General features: G+C 48.2%; 1 protein-coding gene across 42 annotated transcripts in view; it reads right to left on the reverse strand.

The window, feature by feature from the left end:
• shot (dystonin-like protein short stop) overlaps nt 1–17,295 on the reverse strand; it is a 629,765-nt gene that overhangs the window by 228,820 nt on the left and 383,650 nt on the right. The gene's annotated exons all lie outside the window — the stretch shown is intronic.

Genomic DNA, 17,295 nt, shown 5'->3' on the forward strand with positions numbered 1-17,295 from the left:
CATACAAAACGCATACAAACAGTAAAATATATTCGTGAATATATGTTAAATATCAAAAGCTTTCTTACATAACAAGATTTATTATGAAACTGGAGAGTAAAGACCATTGCAGCTTGAACACATTGCCACCATAAACCTGTGGAACATGATACAGAAATCACAATACCGTGATACAGCAAATGAACAAATCCACAAGGGCCGTGATGAGGGTTCGAACCTACGTTCAGGATGATCCCAGACGCGCCTTAGTCAATTGCGCCACGACATGATCAAAAGAATTGCAACCGGGAGTGCTACTGCCCTCACACGGATCCCGCAGCCTCTCCGAGACAATCAATCAACTAAAAGCTTTTGACATTGTGACGGTAACGCGTTGGTGTTCGGCTGTTTAAGGCTAGGGGTATGGCCTCGTCACATAGTTATAAAAAAAAATAGAAAACTGGAACTTCGTCTGTGGTAAGGTAGGGAGAAGACACACAAAACACAAGTAAACTTTAACAATGAAATTTTAATTACGTTAAATAAATCAAAACATGAAAATATGGACAAACAAATATGTATAATAAAATCAATGAATCAAAATAATAAGAATACTTAAATGACACAATGAAAGTTACGTTAAGGCAAAATAATAAGAAGTGCAATACAAAAGTTAAGTGGGAGGTGCTGGAATATTGGCTTAAAGCCACCACCTCTCTCAGTACACTCTAGAGTCTAGCTGGGAGGAGTGCTGGCTACGAAAGCACGGAACATTCTGAGGACTGATGTTGGGGCGACCCCAGACATCAGGTAGTATTGGGGGGCGAGTGCAGGTGCAGCCAGACCGGCGACCAATCAGCGGAGCCGTAGCGATCAACGGGTAGTTTGGTGGTTGGAGTTCGAACAGGTGGCTGGTTGCATACGTTTCTGCTCACCCTGGCAAGCCTTGCTGGTGCTGGTGTCGTTGTTGGACATTTCTTCCATAGTCTTTTTATATAATTGTGAAGACGTAATTTTGGAGGGAAGAGCAGGCTCAATCTCTTGAAGGAGATTATCGTCACAACTCTCCCCCGAAGCCTGCGGTTCTGGAAGAAGTACGTCGTTATGTGGTGGAGTAATGGATGGAGTCGCTTCTACTTCATAAACTCTGGAGAGATCATGGGCTAAGATGTTGTCAGACTCTTGGTATAGCGTGTCTCCAGGTTGAATTTCTGCAGGTAGCAAGCCCATAGTAGAAGACGTTGAGATGAGAAGTGGGCGTGCTGCAGGAGGTGTAGGGTGGTGTGGTCCGTGTTGATGGTGGACCGAGCACTTTTCAGGTGTGGAGTGAAGTGCTGAAGCTTCAGGATGAGGAAGAGTAGCTCCTTGCCAATTGTTCCGTCGTTCCTTGTAGCAGTAGTCGCTGACAGGTGTATTCTTCTCGCCTCGTTGCTGCATCACGACACCACCATCGTCGGTACCATTGGCGTCGACATGGAGGATGTAGGGCTTATCTGACGAGGTGAGAGTGGAATTAGAAGAGGGCATAGGAGCACGAGTATTATCCTGAAAGCATTTGGGAAGATCATTAAGGATTTTGGAATTAGAAAGCGCTGACTCCTTGTCAGTGCTTTCGGGAGGAGAAGCTGGGAAGGTCTCACTGTGGATGTAGGGTTCTGTGAATGTGGAATAATTAGTCAAGACAGTGGGAGGAGTACCATTATATTGCTTCAGGAGGTTGACGTGGCACAGCTGGGTCTTCCGCCGCCTATCTGGAGTCTCTATCACATAATTATTATTATTCCTGCACTCTTTGACGCAGTAGGGTCCTGAAAATCTGTTTTGTAAAGGTGAACCTGGGATAGGGAAATAAGCAAGGACGAAGTCTCCCGGCTTGAATTTTCTTACTTTGCTGGTCTGGTCGTAATGAGTCTTCATTCTCACCTGGGCTTTCAATAGATTATCATGAGCAAAGCGGTGGACTCTCTCTAGAATGTGTTGAAGGTTTTGAAGAAACTGGGGCACATTCTGATGCTCACTGAAGGTGGCATCTCTGAGAGAGTCTTTGAAAGCCTTAAGGGGAGTACGGCACTTACGGCCGTAGAGCATCTCATAAGGAGATACTCCTAGGGACTCATTGGGGAGACTTCTGAAAATACACATTATCAGGTCAATCTGCTTATCCCAATCCTTTGAGGTTTCACTACAAAACTTTTTCAAGAGTGCTTTGATGGTCTGATGACTACGTTCAAGAGAACCCTGTGAAGCAGGATGATAGGGGCTGGACAATACCTGTTTGATGTTGAACTCCTCCAGTGTCCTTTTGAAGAGATCACTGGTGAAGTTGGTGCCACAGTCACTTTGAATCTCCCTGGGAAATCCGTATTGAGTGAAGATCTTCAGTAGATGTTTGATAACCGTAGCAGCCGTGATGTTCTTCACTGGAACTGCTATGGGAAATCTGGTGGTAGGACACAGGATGGTTAGGATGTAGGCGTTACCTGAACTGGTCCGAGGTAAAGGACCAACACAGTCTATTATGAGTCTGTGGAAAGGTTCCGCAGGCACCTGTATGGGAATCAGTGGTGCTCTGGGAATGGAGACGTTCGGTTTGCCTGCCATCTGACATGTATGACACTGTTTTACGTACTGTTTGACGTTGTTTACCATACCTGGCCAGTAGTAGTCTTGACGAATCCCATGGTAAGTCTTGTTGAAGCCGTAGTGGGAGAATGCTCCATGGGCCAGGTGTAGAATAGTGGGCCGCAGGCTGGTGGGAATCACAAGTTGTTCGATGTTGGCCCAATCGTCCTCCTCCTTCAGTTTACTGGGTCTATATCTGCGGTAGAGCAAGTCGTTCTCTAGGAAGAACCCAGGAATACTGTCGGGTTGAGTCTCAGCCTGGAAAAACAATGGTGTTAAAGTAAGATCTTCCCTCTGCAACTTACGGAACTCCAACTTGGTCAGATGCGGGGGTAGTTTCTGAGGGTCTTGAGGGACAGCGGTGGCAGTAGAGTCAGCTGGCTGTGGACGTGCGGCTTGTGCACGGGTGGTCACGAGAACCGGAGGAGAAACTTCATCACTCTCTTGAACCTCTGCTGGAACATACTCGAGAATAGGATTTATTGGCACAGAGTTACACACCTGGGGTTTGTCCATGACGATCAGGTTGGTCGGTTGCAGGTCTTCTGCCAAGTCGTTGCCTAGGAGAAGTTGCACTCCAGGCATGGGAAAAGGCTTTTCCCTGACGGCGACTTGGACTTCCCCGTTCACGTAGGGACAATCCAGGTGGACTCTGGCGAGAGGGTATGGAGTAGTAGCAGTGAGGTCAGTGATGAAGACCGTTTCCCCGGTGTAGACTATGTTGGGCACAGCCGACTTCAAGATGATTGATTGTAGAGCCGCTGTGTCCCTCAAGATCTTCAATTTGAAACGTCCCTCCGGATTTGAACCGTTGGCAGAGACAGTTCCAGTATACAGGTGGTTACTGAAAAGAGAAAGATCATTAACATCAACACCAACATTCATCACAGGCTTACCGGACTTAGGAGGAGTTGGTTTGGGTCGTTGTTGGTCAGTGGTTCCCTTGTATTGAGACTTACCACACTTGTCTATGGTATGTCCATAGAGTCTACAATACTTGCAGTACAGTTGTGAACCAGCTTGATCGGGGCTCACCTTCTCGTAACTGTACCACGACTTCTTACTGGAGGATGGTTCAGGTGTCAGCCGGTGGATGAGGCTGTAAGTGTCAGCCGACTTAGCACACTTCAGGTAGTCGGTTTCTTCTTTATCTGCTAAGTAGAGGCGGACAGGAGGCGGCACACGTCTCAAGAATTCTTCAACAAGCATCAGGTTGACGAGTTCTGTAAAAGTAGAGACATGTGCTGCTTCCAGCCATTTCATGAAATACCTCCGTTTCGTGTTAGCAAACTCGAGGAAGGTAGTGGTACTTGCCTTCAGGTGGTCACGGAATTTCCTTCTATAACTTTCGGTGGAAAGTAGGTAGGCGTCTAACACTGCTTGTTTCAGAGTGTAGTAGTCATTCTCAGACGCCAAAGTACTGAGTGTGACTGCAGCTCTACCTGTAAGATGGACTCTGAGAAGTGTGGCCCATTGGTCGACAGGCCAACTGAGTTGATTAGCAAGGGTTTCAAAGGTGGTAAAGAACACATCAACTTCTGCTTCTACAAAGGATGGCATTAACTTACTTGCATGTGATATATTAAAACTGACGGGAAGATTGGCAGTAGCTTGTTGGCGTTGAGTGAAGTGTGAAGTTTCCAAGGCGATTTCACGTTGACGACACTCTAGAGCCAGAGTCGCTTGTTGTTTGTCATGTTCGCGTTGCATCTCCAACTCTCGTCGTTTGGTTTCAAGCTGTACTCGTTCCCGCTCCTGGAGTGTTTCAAGCTGTACTCGTTCCCGCTCCTGGAGTAGGGCAACCTCACGTTCCTGGAGGGCGAGTCCGCGTTCTTGTTCTTCTCTTCGTATGGCAGCTGCTCGTTCTTGTTGTTCGAGGGCTTCCCTTTGCTGCTCACGTTCAATCTTGGCCAGCTCTAGTTTGAGTTTCAGCGTTGCCAAATCAGTTTTATCTGCAATATAGTAAGTTTCATGAGTTTCAGAGTCTATCTTACCTTGCTCTAAATAGTAATCCAGCAACAGGTTGTGTAGGTCATTTTTGTTGGCTTGGTAGGGAACTTCTAGTTGATACTCATGTGCAAGAGTTTGTAGTTCAGTCCTCTTGGCACGACTTAAAGTCCCTATTTCACCTGCTGGATTTGCACGGAAAGTTTGGAGACGAAACATGGTGAAATTAGCAAATAAAGGTACACGAATGTTCAATAATGAAATGTCAGAAACAGGACAACGTGGCAACTGGTACCTATCCTGTGTGATCTTTAACAATTAACGTTAAGCGAAAGATATTAAATGATTAAATGAAATCAAGGGCGCAGGAAATCTTATACCCGGTACTCATGTAAGAGGATAAGGGCAAGAAAATCCTACTAACAAATGAAACAAAGTTTCGAAAACAAATGAAACAGTTAAATGCTTCAAAAGTAAAATTGGTAGTCCAAGGATGTAGGCATACCTTGCCAAGTCTCTATAGGACATAAAGCAAGTTTTTCCTACTGAATTTAATATGATACTTACAGAATTAGCGAACTTTTGTGCTCTGAAAAAATAAGCTAATTCCCTACCGTTGTATGTATCATCATCTCTGACTGACGTGTAGGGGTGCGAGGTGTCAACTGGTGACGAGAACTGCTGCTGAGGTCCCAATTCAGCAACTAAAGTTCGAGCTAGAGGAACTATGGCCCTCTTTGTCCTCCTACAGTCAGATTGCAGAAGATTGGGTACTCTTGACCCGGGGCAGACCACAGTACCAGGGTACCAATATGATGATCTGTCAGAATGAGAAATATTCAAGGGACATAGATGGTAAATACGAGTAATAACATGGAGGGAGAGATGACCAATTAAGAGTATGACTGAGGCCTACAGTCACCACGTAATCCAAAGTTGTCTCACCTTCACTATATGTTACTCTCGTAATGCACAATACACCGCACCTTATAAAAAATGAAATTGAATGAAAAATAGTAAAGCTACGTTAACAGAGTTAAATATGCTTACCATAAATTACCACTTGGCACCAGTACCTGAGTGAGGCTCCTAGGACAGGCCCCCATATAACTTGTGACGGTAACGCGTTGGTGTTCGGCTGTTTAAGGCTAGGGGTATGGCCTCGTCACATAGTTATAAAAAAAAATAGAAAACTGGAACTTCGTCTGTGGTAAGGTAGGGAGAAGACACACAAAACACAAGTAAACTTTAACAATGAAATTTTAATTACGTTAAATAAATCAAAACATGAAAATATGGACAAACAAATATGTATAATAAAATCAATGAATCAAAATAATAAGAATACTTAAATGACACAATGAAAGTTACGTTAAGGCAAAATAATAAGAAGTGCAATACAAAAGTTAAGTGGGAGGTGCTGGAATATTGGCTTAAAGCCACCACCTCTCTCAGTACACTCTAGAGTCTAGCTGGGAGGAGTGCTGGCTACGAAAGCACGGAACATTCTGAGGACTGATGTTGGGGCGACCCCAGACATCAGGTAGTATTGGGGGGCGAGTGCAGGTGCAGCCAGACCGGCGACCAATCAGCGGAGCCGTAGCGATCAACGGGTAGTTTGGTGGTTGGAGTTCGAACAGGTGGCTGGTTGCATACGTTTCTGCTCACCCTGGCAAGCCTTGCTGGTGCTGGTGTCGTTGTTGGACATTTCTTCCATAGTCTTTTTATATAATTGTGAAGACGTAATTTTGGAGGGAAGAGCAGGCTCAATCTCTTGAAGGAGATTATCGTCACAACATTTAACATATATATCCACGAATATATTTTACTGTGCGTATGCCTCATCTGGGACACCCACCACTGTCCCACGCCCACCACCAACCCACGCCCACCACCAACCCACACAGCAACCTCTACGCCCACCACCGTCCCACGCCCATCACCAGTACCTTTCCTTACCAATCATAGACGGCCTAACAACAGCTATCATACGCCCACTAACGCCTACTGCCAGGTTTGACTAGACCACACCTGCCTATCCTTAACACGGACCTAACCCCTGTCCACGCCCTAGCCCTTACATAGGACCTATCCCCGGCCCAACCCTAACCCCCGCATCCCACACTCACTAGCCACAAGGACCAGAGCTTGGCAATGTGCAGCTTCCTTGACATTCACCTGACTACGTCATAATGTCAGTCTCCCCTCAAAGTCCGCCCTCGAGATATTCGGCGACCTTGTAGACAGGTGATCAAGGCAGGTAGAGGGTAGACAGGTGATCAAGGCAGGTAGAGGGTAGACAGGTGATCAAGGCAGGTAGACGGTAGACAGGTGATCAAGGCAGGTAGACGGTAGACAGGTGATCAAGGCAGGTAGACGGTAGACAGGTGATCAAGGCAGGTAGACGGTAGACAGGTGATCAAGGCAGGTAGACGGTAGACAGGTGATCAAGGCAGGTAGACGGTAGACAGGTGATCAAGGCAGGTAGAAAGTAGACAGGTGATCAAGGCAGGCAGAGGGTAGACAGGTGATCAAGGCAGGCAGAGGGTAGACAGGTGATCAAGGCAGGCAGAGGGTAGACAGGTGATCAAGGCAGGCAGAGGGTAGACAGGTGATCAAGGCAGGCAGAGGGTAGACAGGTGATCAAGGCAGGCAGAGGGTAGACAGGTGATCAAGGCAGGCAGAGGGTAGACAGGAGATCAAGGCAGGCAGAGGGTAGACAGGTGATCAAGGCAGGCAGAGGGTAGACAGGTGATCAAGGCAGGCAGAGGGTAGACAGGTGATCAAGGCAGGCAGAGGGTAGACAGGTGATCAAGGCAGGCAGAGGGTAGACAGGTGATCAAGGCAGGCAGAGGGTAGACAGGTGATCAAGGCAGGCAGAGGGTAGACAGGTGATCAAGGCAGGCAGAGGGTAGACAGGTGATCAAGACAGGCAGAGGGTAGACAGGAGATCAAGGCAGGCAGAGGGTAGACAGGTGATCAAGGCAGGCAGAGGGTAGACAGGTGATCAAGGCAGGCAGAGGGTAGACAGGTGATCAAGGCAGGCAGAGGGTAGACAGGTGATCAAGGCAGGCAGAGGGTAGACAGGTGATCAAGGCAGGCAGAGGGTAGACAGGAGATCAAGGCAGGCAGAGGGTAGACAGGTGATCAAGGCAGGTAGACAGGTGATCAAGGCAGGTAGACAGGTGATCAAGGCAGGTAGACAGTAAACTTACAACCGTCCTCGGCTATAGCTCCTTCATCTAAAGTAGTCTGTGATGAGCGTACGAGGCCTCGTGATGAAATGATGTATGTGGGTTCATCAGCTACCAACAATTATATTGTCCCAGGGGGCCACGGGGCCCACGGGTGACGGGAGCCACGGGTGACGGGGGCCACGGGTGACGGGGGGCCACGGGTGACGGGGGCCCCACGGGTGACGGGGCAGGACTGAGGGTAGTGACAGGTAGTGGCCGCCGGTTAAGGCTGCACAACACCCCGTCTCTCCCACACTTATAGTGAAGGTGTAACAACTATTCCGAGGGCTTTTGGAGTAATTATAATATACAAGTGAGAGATAACACACAAATCTTAATGTGAATATCCCAGCTGGAGGACAAAGGGGCAGGGAAGTAGGCCTACCAGGTCACCTTTACCCGCACTCACTTTCTCTCACATACCTGTCTAATCTCTTCTTAATACTGCCAAGGTATTCACCTTAATGACTCCTGAAGATTTGTCTCTCAACAACTATATTGTCAGACCAGTTTTTGCCCCTTTGCCTTCGCCCTTTCTAAACTTAAACCTGTCCAACTTGAGTATATTGTAGCGAGTTCCTGTTCGGTCTAAAGTGTTATTAGCCTGTTATTATATCCCATTTATTAATGCCCTTAATGTATGTATAAGCTTCAGTTGTATATTCTCTCTATCTACGCCTCGTTACGGAGTGTAATCTCAGTGCTCTCTGGCTTTTGTTTGAAGATACCTGAAGGTGGGACTACAGCCTGTCTCCGTCTACTGTACAGAGTGGAGTTGTACCGTCCACTGTGTACCGTCCACTGTGTACCGTCCACTCACACGACGGTCCCGTCACCACCTGCCCATAACTCACCTCAGGCTTCATCACACCAAGATCAACTTACAGGGTCTAACTTAAACACGAAGACGAATCAACATTTTGTAAACTGAAAGTGTATGGACACTGGCGCGCCTGTGTGGGCGTGGACACACCTAACACAGGTGTGAGCGTGGACACACCTAACACAGGTGTGAGCGTGGACACACCTAACACAGGTGTGAGCGTGGACACACCTAACACAGGTGTGGGCGTGGGGATGTAGTAACGTGACGCCTACAGTGGGCGGTGATACGACTGCCCACTACACCTTGGCTCACCTGTACCCCCACAACGCCGGCGCCCCGTATTAGGAGGCAGCCAGGCTGGGAGTACTACGGTAGAGTGGGAGGCACCGTAAACCTGTCCTCACGCCCACACGCCCACAACCTGTCCCACATCACAACACTACCCTACCTCTGGGATCCTCGGACCTCGCCCTTCCAGCCCACACATGTAAACCAATCCTATCAACGCGTCGTGTAGGACTAAGACAGTAAACACAATGGAAAGGTTCTTGCCAAGAACAGTTTACATACACGACTATTGTGAACTACGACACTTCTGCTCGGTACACAAGCCACTTCATCCCCACCAAGTGACGGCCGCCTGGGCCGACAACACTTGGGCAGTGTTAATCTTCACATTTGGTTTAGGTTTATAATCTTGGATTGAATCCCAACAGGAAGAGTCGAACTGGAGCGGACCACTGTGGCCCAGGACCACTGTGGCCCAGGACCACTGTGGCCCAGGACCACTGTGGCCCAGGACCACTGTGGCCCAGGACCCCTGTGGCCCCCAGGACCCCTGTGGCCCAGGGCCTCTGTGGCCCAGGACCACTGTGGCCCAGGACCACTGTGGCAACAGGCAACATGGGAGCCAGAATACATTGCACCCCGACCTTGGAGGTCGCCTGCAGGGAGTCACGTTGCAGCCCGTCCTCTTAAAGGCCAAAGTCCATTCCATGCACCCGCCAAACCCCCTGATTATAAATGAAAAACGGTTTACACACGACTCACAACTGATGACGTTCGAACACTTCTGGAACAAGTGCTTCACAGACGAATTTTGTTCGAACCACAACGCTGTAAATGCTTCACCCACGTACTACAAATACAAATAATCGTCATCAGAACCTAAACACCTAACCTAACGTAATCTAACTGATGCCTAAATATGCACAATAAGCATAAAAGGCAGTGCCAATTATGTTAAAGCATGTTAAAAATTGATGAATGCGTCTTTGGGATCGACCGCTGGATGGAATGGACTTGGTCTGAGGACGGGTTGCACACAGGTCACTGGTACCAGCAAGTGCCAATTGGACCCAGTGTGAGAGGTGGAGCACCAGGTCACAGATCATCAGAGGGGACAGCTGCAGATAGGAAGGTAGATGGGGCTTGCCACACGCACGCACACACGCGCGTGCGTGTTCATGCGTCTAGTTCCTCCCCCACCCGACCAAATATCACAACAAGAGCATTATATACTTCGTTCATATTTCAAGTTAGAAGTGAGGCCCTGACCTGATGCAGACGGGCGGGGCGGTAATGGGGTCTAATGGGCGTCTATTACCATTATAATAAAGCTCCTGCATTAGCAAGTATTTCCCTGTGCATTAGTGGTAACCTTCACCCTCCACAGAATTACGCGTCTCAAATTTAACCATTATTATTATTTGTAAACAAAATCTCTCATGATTTATCCTATCACAAAACAGTTAAAATGTTTACAGTCACCGCCACATATATACTGCCTCCGCATGAAGGGTGTGTGACGGGAGACATCTCCCGTCACGCACGGTGCAGTCGCACCTCCACATATCTCCAGTATCATCTATTGATACTGGTAATGGCTCAAAAGGGCCACCACTTACGGGCTATTCATGCCCGTGCCACCTTTTGGGTGGCTTAATCTTCATCAGTGAATCATCGAAGGGTATGTGTGTGGCGTTAGGATGGTGTTGACAGACGAGTTCAACATCATTCATGTGGTCTTCCAACATACCTTTTACACCGCGCTCATGGCACACCCGGCAACACCACATTTTAAGGTCAATATTGCGAGCCGCTGTATAAGACTATTAATTATTACCCAGAGTACAAACCAAGAACAAGTTATGTACAGTAAAAAGTAAAGCTTATCAACCCCAGGACGTACAAGGAGTTCATGTAATTAACACACAGAGAAAGTAAACGAGTTCCAGGCTAGTGCTTCCTGTAATGGCAAGCAAAGACATGTAATTGTTTGCCTGCTGAAAACAACACTGGCACGTTGAGGAAATACCGCAGACACTACATGAAACTAAAATATTATATTATATATATATATATATATATATATATATATATATATATATATATATATATATATATATATATATATATATATATATATATGCAAACAAGCTTGAATGGTCCCCAAGCATGTATGCAACTGAAAAGTCCACACCCCAGAAGTGACTTGAACCCAGACAGCCAGGAACACTCTGCAATGGACGTACCTGGTACCTTAACTACTCGACCAACAGTGACCGTACAAAAAGACGATGATAGCCGAGGCTATTTCCCCAACCGTCCCGACGCCATTTGGTGGTAATTTTGGTCATAGTTATTTCATCGAATCACCTCACTTTGTGGGGGGCCACGTGAGCAAAAGGAAAACTAGCAGCTCTAGGGTCTCTTGTTGTTTCAATTAGCCTAGAACCCAGTTCCTTCAAAAAACTGGTGGCACTTCTACCCCAGGCGCAGTGTCTCAGAAGCAATGGGAACAAAATTGTAGTGGTGAGCCAGCTCTCTGTACTTGCGGGATTTGGCCGATTCCCTGTGAGTGGCAGCGCCACCTGGTTGTGCAACACTGAAGTCAATGTAGGTGTTAGCCAGGGTTAATACGCATGTGTAGTCCCATACAAACTGCTAGCCATTCTTCCAGGGGTTCACTGTGATACCATCTGGGCGACCAATAAGAGCATCAGAGTTAAGGGGAGTTACGTTACCCCGTTACGGGGTAACGGGGCTCTCTCTCAGCTGGGCATCCAGCTGTTGTGAGGCTCCTCTTGATGATGTCGTTAACTTCACTGTGCCTTGAGTGCCATCCCCCTGTGCTATGGCAGAGTAGACCATGAGTACCGGCCTGAGTACCTGTTGGCCACCACCTCGCCGCAAATACACACGTTAATTACATATACATATATATACAGTCTGGTCTGAGATACTGTACTAGACTATGGATCTGGTAAATGCAAAGTTATGAGAAGTTGACAAAAAGATGAGCGAGAAGAAACGATGTAGAGCAGGAATAATTTCCCTAAGTTGTAAAGCGGTTAAAACGGCCAGACAGCATTTGGATATCACGGCAAAGCAGCTTTCAAAATGGTGTATTGGACGACCGTGACACCCACCTTAACTATACATTCCCGACACTGAACCCCACAAGTGAGAGTGCACACAATGAAGCTTTAAACAGTCTGAAGATATGGACTATCTCAACCATATCAGTTTATGTTCAGGTTATGCTCGTCCAAGCTGCGACTGACCCAAAACACGCATTCACTGTAGTACTTATTCAAAATCTGCCTTTTTCCACATATCAATTAATATTATACGTTAGAATTTGGCGAATAGCTAGACCTATGTTATAATAGGTGTGGTGTTAGGCTCTTTGGTCAATTATTTGTATTTGTGGTACAGTATGTGGGTGAAGCATTTACAGCTTTGCGATTCGAACATAGGACGTGAGCGATTGACTGTGATAAATGTTCGAACGTCCTCAGTCATGAGTCGTTCTTAAACGTTTTTTATTCATAAACAGAGAGCTTTGGCGGCTGGATTAACGAGCATTTGACAACAACCGTGGACATCTTCAAGAGGAAACTAGATTTATTCCTCCAAGGAGTGCCGGACCAACCGGGCTGTGGTGGGTATGTGGGCCTGCGGGCCGCTCCAAGCAACAGCCTAGTGGACCAAACTCTCACAAGTCAAGCCTGGCCTCGGGCCGGGCTTGGGGAGTAGAACTCCCAGAACCCCATCAACCAGGTATCAACCTTTGTTGATGAGGATAGATTGCCTCAAGCTATACTCGTCCAAGATGCGGTTGACAAAGACCCACTCAGCAAAGTTCCGTGTAATGAGAACCCTTAGTTTCTCAAACATTTATTATTATTATATTGTAATTTAGTGTATAGTTAGGCGTAGGATGGATTAGGTTAATCTTCTAGTTCAGTTGCTAATTTTGTGAGGTTGTAATTTTGTGTGGGCAACCCAAGGACTCACAAGTGACACCAATGACTTGTGAAGGAGGGGCACTGGCTGCCACATCTAGAGCCCAGGAACAGCAGTAGCAAGGTGTGCACTGCGTGCTGGAGACTGTCCACACAACCTGTCCTCTTAAAAATATCGTCGCTTTTGGCCGTTTGCCAGTATGGCCGAATATGGACGTAATTTGAAAATGAAAATAAATTTGGGATTTTTTTTTCAACAGCAGCAAGTTAAGGGTCCTCTGATAGGTTAGGTGGGCAGGAAATTCTCATAAAGTTTCAAAACGGTATGAAAAACGTTAATTGAAAGTTGCCTCTTCTAACCTTGCCGAGTAAGCCGGACGACTCAAACAGAAAACGGAACAGTACATCACTTTTGTGAGTCAATTTCATTTCAAATTACATCCGAATTTGGCCATAGTGCGCATACGAGCCAAAAGTGACGTTATTTTTAAGAGGACGGGTTGTCCACTACGATAAACATTCTTGGCCAATCATTGTTCCGCTCACAAGTTTTACTGCTGCCTAACGACAGACCTGGATACTGCGTCTCCTAATACATTTTCTCCTTTTATAGATCCCGGTTTGCCAGCTACGAGAAAAACGACAATTTTCTCTGGAGTTGTCGGGTGAGATGATAATGTTAGGTGTGATAATTTAGTGGACAGTGCGAGCGACCACTATCTCTGAGGGCAAGTCCCACTCCCCTCCGCCTGCCCCACACCATGATGAAGCGCCCAGGGGAAGCTAGAGGAGTGGAGTACCAGAGGGGGGTCATGGCCAGGGAGGGAGGGAGGAGAGGTGGCACTCGACGGGTCGACCAACCACACACGAAAGGTTTTGCCTCAGTTCTACAGCATTAGTAGAGGCTTGTGTGAGTTGGTAATTACAGTTACACTATTACAGCAACGTATGAGAACAATTTGTAAACATTCATATATGTAGTGTTGTTAAGTCCAGTGTGTCATCATTCTATTATGTTCTTACATGTTATAAAATTAGGGTTTTGCACGTTTCTATATCAAATTTGGAGTTCTATAAAACATCAGTATATGAAGTGCAAACGTTTCAAAGTTCTTTGCATAAAACTATCCCTTTAACATTAGCTGCGTTATAATGGATCCATGTCCCTCATAACCGACGCTTGTGTAATGGTTTGGCGCCATACACAATATTTAATTGTGAACCTAAACCTTATAGAGACTTAAATGTGTCATTAAGGTAATATTAGTTAATAATTATAGTTCAGCCCTCACATGTTTGACAATGTGTTGCTGGACAAAGTGCACTCCAGGCAGAGACGTTATAGTTATATTGTTCATGCTACGTGGAACCTTATAGCCTAGACAAAATACTAGAATTTCATGTTAGTCTATGCAAGCCACCTACTTTGGAGGCCTGGTCGAGGACCGGGCCGCGGGGAAGCTAAGCCCCGAAATCATCGCAAGGTACACAGAGAGTATACTTGGAGCATACCTGGAGGGGGTTTCCGGAGTTGTTCTACACCCCGAGCCCGGCCTGAGGCTAGGCTAGACTCGCCATTCAAATTATGGATAATTAATTTTGCCGATACGAGCAACCACTTAAATTGTAAGCTATATTTGTTAATACTCTAGCTTTATATATAAATTCCTTAATATTCATATATTGCCCATTGTGTCATTTACACGTGGTGTCATTTACACGTGGTGTCATTTACACGTGGTGTCATTTACACGTGGTTTCATCAAATCTTTCAATATACATCACGGCATTCAAGTGATTAATAATAATTGTATAATTTACTGTCAATAATAAAGAGGAGCTTCAGAAGGCCTCGACGCCAACCTTCACCCGCGACCTTCACAACCTAAACGTTCCCGGGAGCAGGGCTAGAAAAAGCTGTCCAGCCCACAGCGGCTTCAGTCACAGGCTCCTGGAGCCTTGGTCCTGCCGCCCCTCATGGCTTCAGTCACAGGCTCCTGGAGCCTTGGTCCTGCCGCCCCTGATGGCTTCAGTCACAGGCTCCTGGAGCCTTGGTCCTGCCGCCCCTGATGGCTTCAGTCACAGGCTCCTGGAGCCTTGGTCCTGCCGCCCCTGATGGCTTCAGTCACAGGCTCCTGGAGCCTTGGTCCTGCCGCCCTGATGGCTTCAGTCACAGGCTCCTGGAGCCTTGGTCCTGCCGCCCTGATGGCTTCAGTCACAGGCTCCTGGAGCCTTGGTCCTGCCGCCCCTGATGGCTTCAGTCACAGGCTCCTGGAGCCTTGGTCCTGCCGCCCTGATGGCTTCAGTCACAGGCTCCTGGAGCCTTGGTCCTGCCGCCCCTGATGGCCTAGTCACAGTAGTTTCCAGAGGCTCACATTTCATAATGAAACACCGAGACGCAGAACCCTTGACGTAGCTTACTCTGGCGATAAGAAGAGGGACCAGGCAATGAAGGACTGTCACACGGGGAATCCAGACACACATTTGGAGCACACCCACGAGACGGCTTCGCTCGTACACAAGATCTAGTTTTTTAACGAATAGAGAGGTCATAATTCAGACCAGCGGTGACCTTGAGATGCAATTGCGCTGAAACTGTCAATAACCTGCACATAATGGTAACAAAAAACAGGCCCTTGAGGAACAGAACACGATGCTTAATGACCAGCGGCATGTTTGAACATGTGACGATGCGCAGAAGCTGCAGAAGGATTGCCAAGCGGCTCTAATTTATATTCACCCAAATTCTTTCGTATATATGTCTAACCTACGCTTGAAACACTCCACAGATCCCACGTTTATTATGCTACCCGCTAATTTGTCCCATAAATCAAGAGCCCTGTTGCCAAACCTATATTTGCCCAGGTCTTTCCTGAATCTAAATTTATCCAATTTATATACATTCTTACGTGCTATTTTTGTGTTGATATATTTAAATCCGCCTTTATATCTCCTTTATTATAGCTTTGTCAATATGTCATTATCTTACCTGCTGACCCTCAACACGTCACACCATGACCCAGTATTTTCAAATGACAATTTGAAAATACTCGACGTAATGGAGGTTAGACCGTGGACGTGGTGTCAGACAGACAGACAGACAGACAAACTGGCAACAACGATCACTACAGCCCCCAACACCCATGTTGTGGGGGGTAGTGAAGCCCAACACCCATGTTGTGGGGGGTAGTGGGGCCCAACACCCATGTTGTGGGGGTTAGTGGGGGCCCAACACCCATGTTGTGGGGGGTAGTGGGGGGTCAACACCCATGTTGTGGGGGGTAGTGGGGCCCAACACCCATGTTGTGGGGGGTAGTGGGGCCCAACACCCATGTTGTGGGGTGTAGTGGGGGGTCAACACCCATGTTGTGGGGGGTAGTGGGGCCCAACACCCATGTTGTGGGGGTTAGTGGGGGGTCAACACCCATGTTGTGGGGGGTAGTGGGGCCCAACACCCCATGTTGTGGGGGGTAGTGGGGCCCAACACCCATGTTGTGGGGGGTAGTGGGGCCCAACACCCATGTTGTGGGGGGTAGTGGGGCCCAACACCCATGTTGTGGGGGGTAGTGGGGCCCAACACCCATGTTGTGGGGGGTAGTGGGGCCCAACACCCATGTTGTGGGGGGTAGTGGGGCCCAACACCCATGTTGTGGGGGGTAGTGGGGCCCAACACCCATGTTGTGGGGGGTAGTGGGGCCCAACACCCATGTTGTGGGGGGTAGTGGGGCCCAACACCCATGTTGTGGGGGGTAGTGGGGCCCAACACCCATGTTGTGGGGGGTAGTGGGGCCCAACACCCATGTTGTGGGGGGTAGTGGGGCCCAACACCCATGTTGTGGGGGGTAGTGGGGCCCAACACCCATGTTGTGGGGGGTAGTGGGGCCCAACACCCATGTTGTGGGGGGTAGTGGGGCCCAACACCCATGTTGTGGGGGGTAGTGGGGCCCAACACCCATGTTGTGGGGGGTAGTGGGGCCCAACACCCATGTTGTGGGGGGTAGTGGGGCCCAACACCCATGTTGTGGGGGGTAGTGGGGCCCAACACCCATGTTGTGGGGGGTAGTGGGGCCCAACACCCATGTTGTGGGGGGTAGTGGGGCCCAACACCCATGTTGTGGGGGGTAGTGGGGCCCAACACCCATGTTGTGGGGGGTAGTGGGGCCCAACACCCATGTTGTGGGGGGTAGTGGGGCCCAACACCCATGTTGTGGGGGGTAGTGGGGCCCAACACCCATGTTGTGGGGGGTAGTGGGGCCCAACACCCATGTTGTGGGGGGTAGTGGGGCCCAACACCCATGTTGTGGGGGGTAGTGGGGCCCAACACCCATGTTGTGGGGGGTAGTGGGGCCCAACACCCATGTTGTGGGGGGTAGTGGGGCCCAACACCCATGTTGTGGGGGGTAGTGGGGCCCAACACCCATGTTGTGGGGGGTAG

The sequence above is a fragment of the Procambarus clarkii genome, chromosome 51 (assembly GCF_040958095.1).
Source record: "Procambarus clarkii isolate CNS0578487 chromosome 51, FALCON_Pclarkii_2.0, whole genome shotgun sequence".
NCBI classification, from domain to species: domain Eukaryota; kingdom Metazoa; phylum Arthropoda; class Malacostraca; order Decapoda; family Cambaridae; genus Procambarus; species Procambarus clarkii.